The sequence below is a fragment of the Lactuca serriola genome, chromosome 8 (assembly GCF_051521515.1).
Source record: "Lactuca serriola cultivar US96UC23 chromosome 8, Lser_US96UC23_V15, whole genome shotgun sequence".
NCBI classification, from domain to species: domain Eukaryota; kingdom Viridiplantae; phylum Streptophyta; class Magnoliopsida; order Asterales; family Asteraceae; genus Lactuca; species Lactuca serriola.
The window spans coordinates 134,591,035-134,601,834 of record NC_136415.1 but is presented as its reverse complement, the minus strand read 5'-3'; the positions used below and the strand labels follow the sequence as shown (position 1 = coordinate 134,601,834).

General features: G+C 41.0%; 1 non-coding gene across 1 annotated transcript; it reads left to right on the top strand.

Moving 5' to 3' along the window:
- Positions 1-264: 264 nt before the first annotated feature.
- Positions 265-369, top strand: LOC145071859 (U6 spliceosomal RNA). Its single transcript, XR_013690823.1, has one exon. It is a non-coding gene; the product is annotated as a U6 spliceosomal RNA (small nuclear RNA).
- Positions 370-10,800: the final 10,431 nt, after the last annotated feature.

The window sequence follows — 10,800 nt, the reverse complement described above, 5'->3', positions numbered from 1 at the left end:
TAAAGGTTCTTTGACTTTTGGCACGAGTGTTGTAACATCCCCCTGTAGCACGTATCATAATATTGTCCATTTTGGGCTCCCAATGCGAAAACTTCCCATGGGGCATCCATCCCTGGATTGATATCGCTCGGGCATGCTTAACTGCAGAGTTCTTATGGGATCTGCTGCCCTCATGACTTTAAAACGCGTTGTGATAGGGAAGGTATCCACATCCCTTATAAGGAATGCTTAGTTCTCCTTCCCAGTCGATGTGGGATCAGGTGCAACCCACTTCGGGGCCATCCGATAAAATTAGAATGATACAGAGAAGATTAGCATGGCCCCTGTGCAAGGACGACATGCACAATTTGAGAAATTGTATCAGAGCTGGGGCACGGGTCAATGTGTTCGACGAGGACGTCGAACCCTATAATGGGGGGTGAAGGTGGGTTGCACCTGATCCCACATCGGCTTGGAAGGAGAACTAAGCGTCGCCTTATAAGGGTGTGGATACCTTCATTGTCACAATGCGTTTTAAACCCGTGAGTGCAGCAAATCTCATAAGAAATCTGTAGTTAAGCGTGTCCGCATGAGTGCAATTCAGGGATCGGTGACCCCCTGGGAAGTTTTCGTGTCGGGAGCCGCAAACGGACAATATTGTGATACGTGCCAGAAGGGGATCTTACAAGTGTGATAAAGGAGGAATTACACCATCTTGAAAGCTTTCCATTATCTTCAAAGTATTTGACAAACCTCATGATATTTGCATGTAAAAAATACATAACTTTTTTAAGAATTTAAATGTGAATCCGTCATGACCTAGAGCATTTTCATTGCCACAATTCTGAATAGCATCCTTTATTTCCTCCATGCTAAATGGCTTCTCCAAGTATATACAATCTTCAAGGCTCAATTTTTTGAACCTTGAATTCAAAATTTTGGGACAATCAATGCAAGACTCACAAAATTTAGAACCAATGAAATTCACAAACCAAAGAAATTCACAGTGTCGGATTTGATGGATTATGGGTCTGTGTTCCAAACTCTATTTATCATTAGCCCACAGATGTAACATCCGGGAAATTGGGTATATTTGTTTAACCCTTCCTCTTCTCCAAATTGTCAAGAGAAGCCCCTAAATGGAAAATGTTGTAAAGGAGTACGCTGGGCGTACTGAAGAGTACGTTGCGCGTACTCATTCGCTTATAATAAACGCGGACTCCATGAAGTACGTTGGGCGTAACCAACCCAGATGCAAAACCCTAATTTAGACATGAGCCCTATATAAATAAGGTTATGGCCTTATCCTCAACCACCATTTGAGTGAGTGAAACCCTAAAAGAGAGCCAACCTTTGTTCTAAGCTGGTGTGAGTATTTTTGGAGCTAAAAGTGCCTTTGTGTGTTAGTAAAGAAGAAGAGGAGATTCTTGTGAAGGCTAGAAGTTGGAGTGCAAGCTTGGATCGGAGTTCTACAGAGGGAGAAGCTTCCCTTGGAGATAAAAAGCTCAGAAATTTCCTTGTTATTATGGTTGTGTGCTTCTTGGACCAATTTTTAGGGTTTTTGGTCCCAAGATGGTGACTTTTTGAGCAAATGGCCTCCATAAGCTAGAATCTGCCTTATTTCAGTGTATTATGCGTTGTGGGTTCGTAAAAATCCAATCTTTGACGTTGAGACTAAGTCATGCATGAGATTAGGGCTTAATGTGGAAAGATGTTATATGTTGGAAGTGGTTGGTGACCCTTATAGCCACGCAAAGGCTTAAAGGTTTCGACTTTATGACTTAAGAGGCAGTAGAGAGCCTAGATATGTGATATGAGCCCATGACTTAACCTGTTCAGACCAGAAATAGCGGAAGGATAAGTCTGTGACTTATGCTGGACATAAGTCTCAGAATGCGCGGCGTAGTACGTTGAGGTCCCCGATCAGTTTTAGGCGCGCTTGAGTACGCTGAGAGTACCAAGGAGGTACGCCCCACGTAACTCCTTCTGTGGACTTTTGAGCTATGTTTTCGGCCTTGAGTGTTAGGCCTGGAGTTTGGGCTTCATGCAATAGTGTCTTGGACCAGAGAAGTGTATATATGTGCTTTGGGGACCTTGGGTTGGGCATGGCTTTTAGTTTGGGTTTTGGGCCGTGTGAGGGCCCATTTATTATTGGGCCTTGGTGGGCCCAATGGGTTCATGACATTAATGGCCTGGTAGGTGGGCTATCTTTTGTGACAACCCGAAATGTATTCCATCAATGTAACCCATTTCTGTTAATAAAAATTTATTTTTATTAAAAGTTTTCCGTTAACTTCTTGAGTTAGGTAAATAAATTAGGGTTATTTTCATAATTTCATACGTGTCAGAAAACGAAAAATCACGCAAAAAACCCCGTTTGCGGTTGGTGTTGGGTGGACCCCCCACCCTGGCCGTAAACTCAACCCTACATAAGGGTTGAGTGGTCTTCATTCCACTTTTTTCACACCTTAGAAACTTTCTCTCTCTACTCTCTCTCTCTACAAATTCGGGTTTTTGATCAAGAAGCACTCCTTCAAGCTTTACATAAGTAAGTAAACCCCTCCTAGCTAGTTGTTTGCTTAGCATACATGCAAATCTATGAATTAAACCCTCAAAAACCCCAAGAACATTGGGTTTACGATTTGGGAACCTCCCAAAACTGTAAACACCCCAAAAGGGGGTTTTGATGCCCCAAACTCCTTCCAATGCTTGGCCAATGATCTAGGAACTTGCTTGAATGATATAAGAACCCCAAAACATGAAAAGAAAGAAGTAAACATGAGTTTAAGGTTGGGGAATATCCCAAAACCATAAACAGCTTTTAAGGGTGTTAAAATGCCCTTAACACCTTCTATATCTTGTATAAGTGACTAGAACCTTGCATGTTTACCCTAGAAACACTAAATCATGCAAGAAAGTGACAAACATGAGTTTACGGCTGTAAACTCATGTGTTTACGTCAGTAAACTCCCCAAGGAGGGATTCAAAAACCGTAAACTCCACAAAGGGGTCCATTTCAAGCCCCAATCACTTCCATAGCCCTTGATTCGAGTCTAGCATGATTCCTTGAGTAGTTTAAGACCTTTGAGTACCTAATGACACCATTGCCATGAGTTTACGGCCGTAAACTCATGGGGGAAATGGTCCCAGAACCGTAAACACCCTTAAGGGCTACCATTTGAAGAGTAAACTCCAAAGTGAGGCCATACTACCCTTAGATGCAACCCCTAACACTCCTAGCTCTTGAATCAAAGTGTTCTCATGCATTAAAGTGCCTTTACTTACTTAATTAGTGATTAAGTAACTAATTAGATACCATTATGTATCACTTCATGTTACATAGGATCTGTGGGTGTGTTCAAGTCCTCACTTAACACCTAGCATCCTACCCGGCACTTCCATCCATTCCACTCACTGCAGGTGAGTTCATATCCCTACACCTTTTTACCGAGTTTTCACGTTTTCAGGGGGGATACAAGAAAAAGTACAAGGGAACTTGTACTGACAATCTATTATTTCGTATAAAATGTTTACATGTTCAGTATGCTTTTAACACAGAAAACCGTATTACCATCCGATTAATAAATTAACTTGTAAAGTTAGTTTTCAAAACTAAAGCAAGGAAACTCATGAATCTCTTCATAAAATGTTATATTTTATATTTTACAAAGGATTCATGCCAACCATGAAACAGGATTTTCTGTATTATTACTTGTAAATTCGTTAATCTTAAGATTGGAGACACATCCGTGGTAACACTCCACCGGAATACGCGAGTGTAGGACTAACCCTGTAACCAGAATCTCCTGGAGGGAGAACGTGACTATTGTGTATAGATCTATATGGGACTGACTATCCCGCACCTTGCTGCTAGCTACAGTGGGACCGAAAGTTCTACGGGTGACAAAGTCATAAAATGATACTGACCCTGTTACGTGCCATATCCAGTTTATTGTATGGTTATGGAACTCGCAACTTAGATAATGGAGATTTACTTTTGGTAATAATGAACCTAGTGAAATAACCTCAAAGTAATAATTGTTTTGATTACTAGAGGGTATCATCAATACCCTTAGGAATTAGTTCACTACCTACTTATTAGTTTTATGTGTGTACTAAAACTAATGTATATCATCGATAGTAACAGAGTTTTCAAGGAAACTTCACCTAACGATACAAGTATGGTCGATACTTGTACACTTCATTTCAGGATCGATAACCAACCATTAACTTTTAAGGAAAATATAGGTTTTTCTTGGGATAACTTAACTTTTCATGAACAGACTGTTTAACAAATGGATAATCAAACTTCTTCTATAAGAAAATATGGGATTTTCTTGGAAAACAACTTTTCATAAAATCAAAGGAACCTTTTCTTTCACCAGAATCAACCGCTTATGAACTCACCAGCTTTATGCTGATATTTCTAAAACTGCTTGTATTCTTAGGTCAACCATAGACAGGTATTTCTGCCAACTTTTGGAGAAGACGGAGCATTTTTGGAAGTCACGTCTTTTACTTTTGATTATACTGATGTATATAACTATGTTTTCAATGCTTTTAAACAAATGTAAATATTCTTATTGTAAGTAATGGTTGTTCTTACTATGCTTACTATGTACAATGGTTGTGATATTACGCATGACGTCCTCCGCCCCGGAACGTTTCTGCCGTCGGTTTCGGGGTGTGGCAGATTGGTATCAGAGCAATTGTTTATAGTGAACTAAGTATACCGAACCTTACATGGTATAAAACTATAAACACTAAGGGGCCGAAGTGCTCTGAACTAAAAGTATACTTTAAAAATATAAGTATTTTTACTCCAAGTATACAAGTATACCTACATACCAAAAAAAAATCAGTATCATGAAAAAAACTAAACAAAAGTATTTGGATGTTTAACACTTTGGTTAAACCTGGGCAGTTATGTAATCATGTCTAGGGTCAATATAGCCTGATCAAATATATTCATTCGAGCCATGACCAACATGTGCTTGGGAATGATTGTGGGGTTGCAACAGGCCTAAAACTTACCAAAGTCATCCTACCAAAAGTTATCGATAGAACAAAACCTTCAACATAAAATACTATAGGAGTATTTTAGTCAGAGTCGAATATGTTGTAGAAATTTATTCCAAGTGTTGCTACTCATTCTTTCCTTAGCAATATTTTACTTGCTTTAGTGACTCTTTCCTGTTCTATCGCTTAGTAGAACACTTTATCTATCATGTAGAGATACATCTTGTTTCGTATCTCCTAATTCAATTGAGTGAACTTACAATCCTCTCCTCCCTGATCTTTTTAGAACGAAATGCCTCCAAAGAAAAGACCCAGCTCAAAGAACAACAATCCTCCTCCACCACCTCCTCAGTTTGATCCCGCTAAGTTCCAAGCAGCTGTTACTGCTGCTGTGACTGTCGCGATGTCACAGATGAATCCTGGCGGATCTGGTGGACAGGGAGGTGGTATGCATCCCCAGAATCAGGAAGGTGGTCAGGGACACTAGAAGGAGTGTTCCTATAAAGACTTCATGAACGCAAAACCCACATCTTTCAATGGAACTGGAGGTGTTATTGCCCTGACTCGATGGTTCGAGAAGATCGAGTCTATCTTCGAAATTTGTTCTTGTTCAGAAGCCAACAAGGTGAAATTCTCCGCCTGCACTTTCACCGACAAAGCATTGACTTGGTGGAATGGCCGAGTCAAATCCTTAACCCTGCCAGTAGCAAATGCTATGGGTTGGGAGAGCTGGAAAGAGCTCATGCTTGCTGAGTTACACTTCTAGGTTCGAAGACCTAGCACTCCTTTTCCCGGGAATGGTCACCCGGTAAAGCAAGAAGATAGAGAGATACATTTGGGGACTGACACCCCTAACTCAAGGGAATGTCTTGGCTGCTAGGCCAAACACTTTTGATTGCGCCAAGTGCCTGGCGCAGACCCTCATAGATCACGGGGTCGATTTGGATAAAGTAACAACCACTTCTGAACCGGCTAAAGGGAGTGGTGAGAAAAGAAAATTATGGAAACAGAAGAAGGGCCAGTCTTCGCAGGAGCCCTCAAAGAAACAGCAAACAGTGGCAGTCTACGCTGCTACTACCCCTGTCGCTACTCCTGTCACTCAAGCACCCATCAGTAGATATGATGGTACCCTTCCTCGGTGCGACAAGTGTAACTACCACCATAATCCCGGCCCATGTCGTGAAATTTCGTGCTCTAACTGTGGTAAAAAGGGGCATACGATTCGATTTTGCAAGGCACTAGCTCAACCAAGCAATCAAACATCTGGAGTAGGCGTCAGTCAAGCCTGTTATAACTGTGGAGAAGTCGGGCACTACAAAAGGAACTCTCCCAGGAAACAACAGCTGGTGGCACATGGAGAATACTGACGATGGGACGCGAGGAGGCAGTCACTGATCCCACCGTTGTCACAGGTATGTTCCTTCTCGACAGCTCTTATGCATGCATCCTTTTCGATTCTGGTGCTGAAAGAAGTTTTGTTATCCATTCATTCAAACATCTTCTTAAACGTAATCCTCAACCGCTAACTGAAACATTTATCGTCGAGATGGCTAACGGCGAGAAAGAGAACGCTAACTATATATTCATAGGATGCACCCTTACCCTCAACAACCATTCTTTTCCCATCGACCTCATGCCAGTCTCTATAAAACGCTTCGATGTTATCATTGGCATGGATTGGTTGAGCCCCAATCATGCTGATATCCTTTGTTACGAAAAAGCTATCCGTCTCAATCTCCCCTCTGGCGAAACCCTCATGATCTATGGTGATAAACTCAGTTCAAACCTTCACATTATCTCGTGCATCAAATCCTAGAAACTTCTGCGAAAGGAGTGCCATGCATTCCTAGCTCATGTGATAAAGAAGAAACAAGAAGTTAAGGAACTCGAGAGCATTCCCGAAGTCTACAATTTTCCTGACGTCTTTCCCGAAGAGCTTCCAGGAATTCCTCCCGAGTGCCAAGTCGAGTTTCGTATTGTGACATCCCCAATTTCACGGCCAGAAAAGACCGATTTGTTTATGCTTTGTTTTATAAAATCAGGGTAATCTTTTGATTAAAAGAGTTGCGGAATTTGTTCCCAAAATAAAATATGATAAGAATTTATCAAAAGCATTTATTAAAGAAAATGTATTTTCCTTAAATAATAAAACCTCGGGATGTCATGTTCTGATACAGACCAAAAGCATAAACAGTATAAAATAGACCATACAATAGTTATTTATAACTACTGATCTATAATACAAAATCTCTCGTCAAGTCCACCAACTTATAACCTTGTGTCATTACCTATAATGCAAAGAAAACTGAGTGGGTTAGGCTTGGGAGCCTGGTGAGCATATAGGGTTCTCAACCCACAATAATACATTTATTATATTCCATTATCAAACAATCAACCCAATTACCCATCCCCATTATCTTCGTTTAATCTTCCCAAAAGATATTATCCTAAAGGTCATCTCCTATATCATGTTTACCTCTCATCTCCTTACATCTTATTTCCTTATATGTTTGTTCCTAAGAACTTTTCCTAAGGATCATCGCCTGCATCATATAGACAATACTAATTCGGGGATCACTCCCTCAATATGTGAATAGTAAGGGTTAGGGTATCATCGCATGAATTACATAGCCACAACATCGTCTGGACTCGTAAATCATAATAAGGGTTAGACTATCATCGCATGAATACGCAGCCACAACATCACCTGGACTCGTAATTCACAATAAGGGATAGACTATCATCGCATGAATACGTAGCCACAACATCGCCTGGACTCGTAATTCATCACCTATCTATCATCACTATTATATACTCACCTATCTCTTATCACATTCTTTCAACACACATCAACTATTTCATCTACCCATGTTCTACCCAACATATTTGTAGATATAAATTACATATATAGTTTAAATCATTTAACACACATATAAAAACATCAATTCCAAGCCCATCTCAAACAGACAAATAATATATAACACATAGCACGTATTTCATAGCTAATACTTTATATTTATGTGTTAGAAGAAAGTAACCACACACTCACACATATAAACAACAATATATATACATATAGCACGTATTTTATAAAATACTTCATATCTATGTGTAAGATGAAAGTGACTATACACTCACTTGATCAGAAGATGATCGGACAGCACTACGGCTTGTAAAAGTAGTATTCTTCGGCAGATCTGGAAGATCTTCGCAAAAACCGGGCTCCTCGCAGGCAGAGCTTCGGCTTGGGAATTGCACTTCTCGGGATCTTCGGGGCCTCGGGACTTGCTTCGGGGCTCGGGAATGATACCGGGGCTTCGGGATATTTCTTGCACGTAAATCCATGCAAAACGGGAGAAAGGAGAGAAAATGAGCAAATGAATCGGCTGCACTCGACTTCTTTTTATAGGGGGCTGAAACCCGAATTACGTTGGGCGTAATTCTATATTACGCTGGGCGTAATGGGGATAAGGCCGCTGACTCCCCCCCCCCTTTGGATAATATCCGAAATTTAAATTTAAATTTAATATTTTATTTATTTAATAAACTTCAAAAATTCATATCTCCCTCATACGAACTCCGTTTTCGACGTTCTTTATATCCCCGCGTAGGTGAGACTACGCTCTACAACTTTCGTTTAGACTCCGTCGGCTAATTTTGACTTTATTTTTATTATTTATTTTTTGTAGGCCGGGACAGGAAAACTCCGTTATAAAATCATAACTTCTTCATCCGACGTCCGTTTTCCCCTATCTTTTTATCGTTTTACTACAATTAACGAGATCTTCGATTCTCATTTAGATTATTTCGGCTAAAAACCGCTCGGTCTCAAATCGAGTATTCGGGCTACATACTGCTAAGTCGAAACTTAGAAAAATCATAACTTCCTCATACGAAGTCAGATTTGGACGTTCTTTTTATGCACGCTCACGGTTTAACGTATTCTACGACTTTCATTTAGATTGCTAAGGCTAAATATCGCTCTAACATAAATTCATTTTTTACGTCGCGCTGTGTCGTGCCGGTTCTGTCGCGAAACTTCGACATGTCATAACTTCTTCGTTATAACTCAGATTTTGGCGTTCTTTATATGTACGGAATCCTTGTAACATATACTACAACTTAGTTAAGATTATTAATTCTAAATAATCTTCTATCAAAAAGTCATTTTTGACACTTATCGTCCCTAAATTGACTAGCCCTGATCTACGGGCGTTACACGTATCGACTTAATTCCTAGAGCTAATCCTGTAGCCAAGTCTCCATATCGCTTAGCGCCAGCAGAAATGAAAGAATTATCCAGCCAACTCAATGAGCTACTCAGCAAAGGATTCATCAGACCGGGTTCCTCACCCTGGGGAGCCCCGGTGTTATTTGTGAAAAAGAAGGATGGATCCTTTTGGATGTGTATAGATTACCATGAGTTGAACAAGTTGACCGTCAAAAATCGTTACCCTATTCCTCGAATAGACGACCTTTTCGATCAACTTCAGGGTGCCAGCTACTTCTCAAATATAGACCTTAGATCAGGGTACCATCAGCTACGAGTTCATGAGAGTGATGTTTCTAAAACAACATTCAGGACTCGATATGGTCACTACGAGTTTGTAGTGATGCCCTTTGGTCTAACCAACACACCGACAGTGTTCATGGACCTGATGAACCGGGTGTGTCGTCCTTTCCTAGACAAGTTTGTTATCGTGTTCATAGACGATATACTTGTCTATTCAAGAAGCGAGGAAGATCACAAACAACATTTGAGACTAGTATTGGAAACACTTAGATCGGAGAAGCTGTATGCAAAATTCTCCAAGTGCGAATTCTAGATTCGGAAGGTAACCTTCCTAGGTCATGTGGTAAGCGAGGAAGGAGTACACGTGGACCCTTCCAAAATCAAGGCGATAGAGAATTGGTCGGCACCAAAGACACCCACAGAAATCCGTCAATTCTTGGGTCTTGCTGGCTATTATCGTAGATTTATCCAGAATTTTTCTAAAATTGCCAAACCCTAACTACTCTAACACAGAAAGGTGTACCCTTTTGTTGGAGTGAAAAGCACGACACTGCATTCCAAATATTGAAGCGAGCCTTGTGCAGTGCACCTATCCTGTCTCTGCCTGAAGGGACGGAAGATTTCGTGGTATATTGTGACGCATCCAATCAGGGCTTAGGCTGTGTGCTCATGCAGCGAGGAAAAGTTATTGCTTATGCCTCAAGACAGCTGAAAGCACAGGAAGTCAATTATACTACTCATGACTTGGAGTTGGGAGTAGTGGTCTTCGCACTGAAGATTTGGAGACATTATCTCTACGGAACCAAGTGCACGGTCTTCACTGACCATAAAAGCCTACAACACATCTTCAATCAAAAGGACTTAAACATGAGACAAAGGCGATGGGTAGAGCCGCTCAGTGACTATGAGTGCGAAATCCGCTACCATCCCGGCAAGGCCAATATGGTGGCAGATGCCCTTAGCCGAAAGGAAAACTCCGGCCGCAAGGTGAGGACGTTGACAATGACCATCCATTCCCACTTATCCGCACAAATCTGAGAGGCTCAGTTAGAAGCCCTAAAACCAGAGAACATGTCGAACGAAGCTTTGAGGGGAATGGATAAAAATCTTGAGATCAAAGGAGACAGAATTTATTGCTTCATCGACCGGATCTGGACCCCAAGGTTCGGCGATTACAGGGAGGTTGTCATGAACGAAGCTCAGAAGACCAGATACTCCGTTCACCCAGGTTCGGATAAGATGTACCTCGATCTCAAGAAACTATATTGGTGGACAAACATGAAATCCGA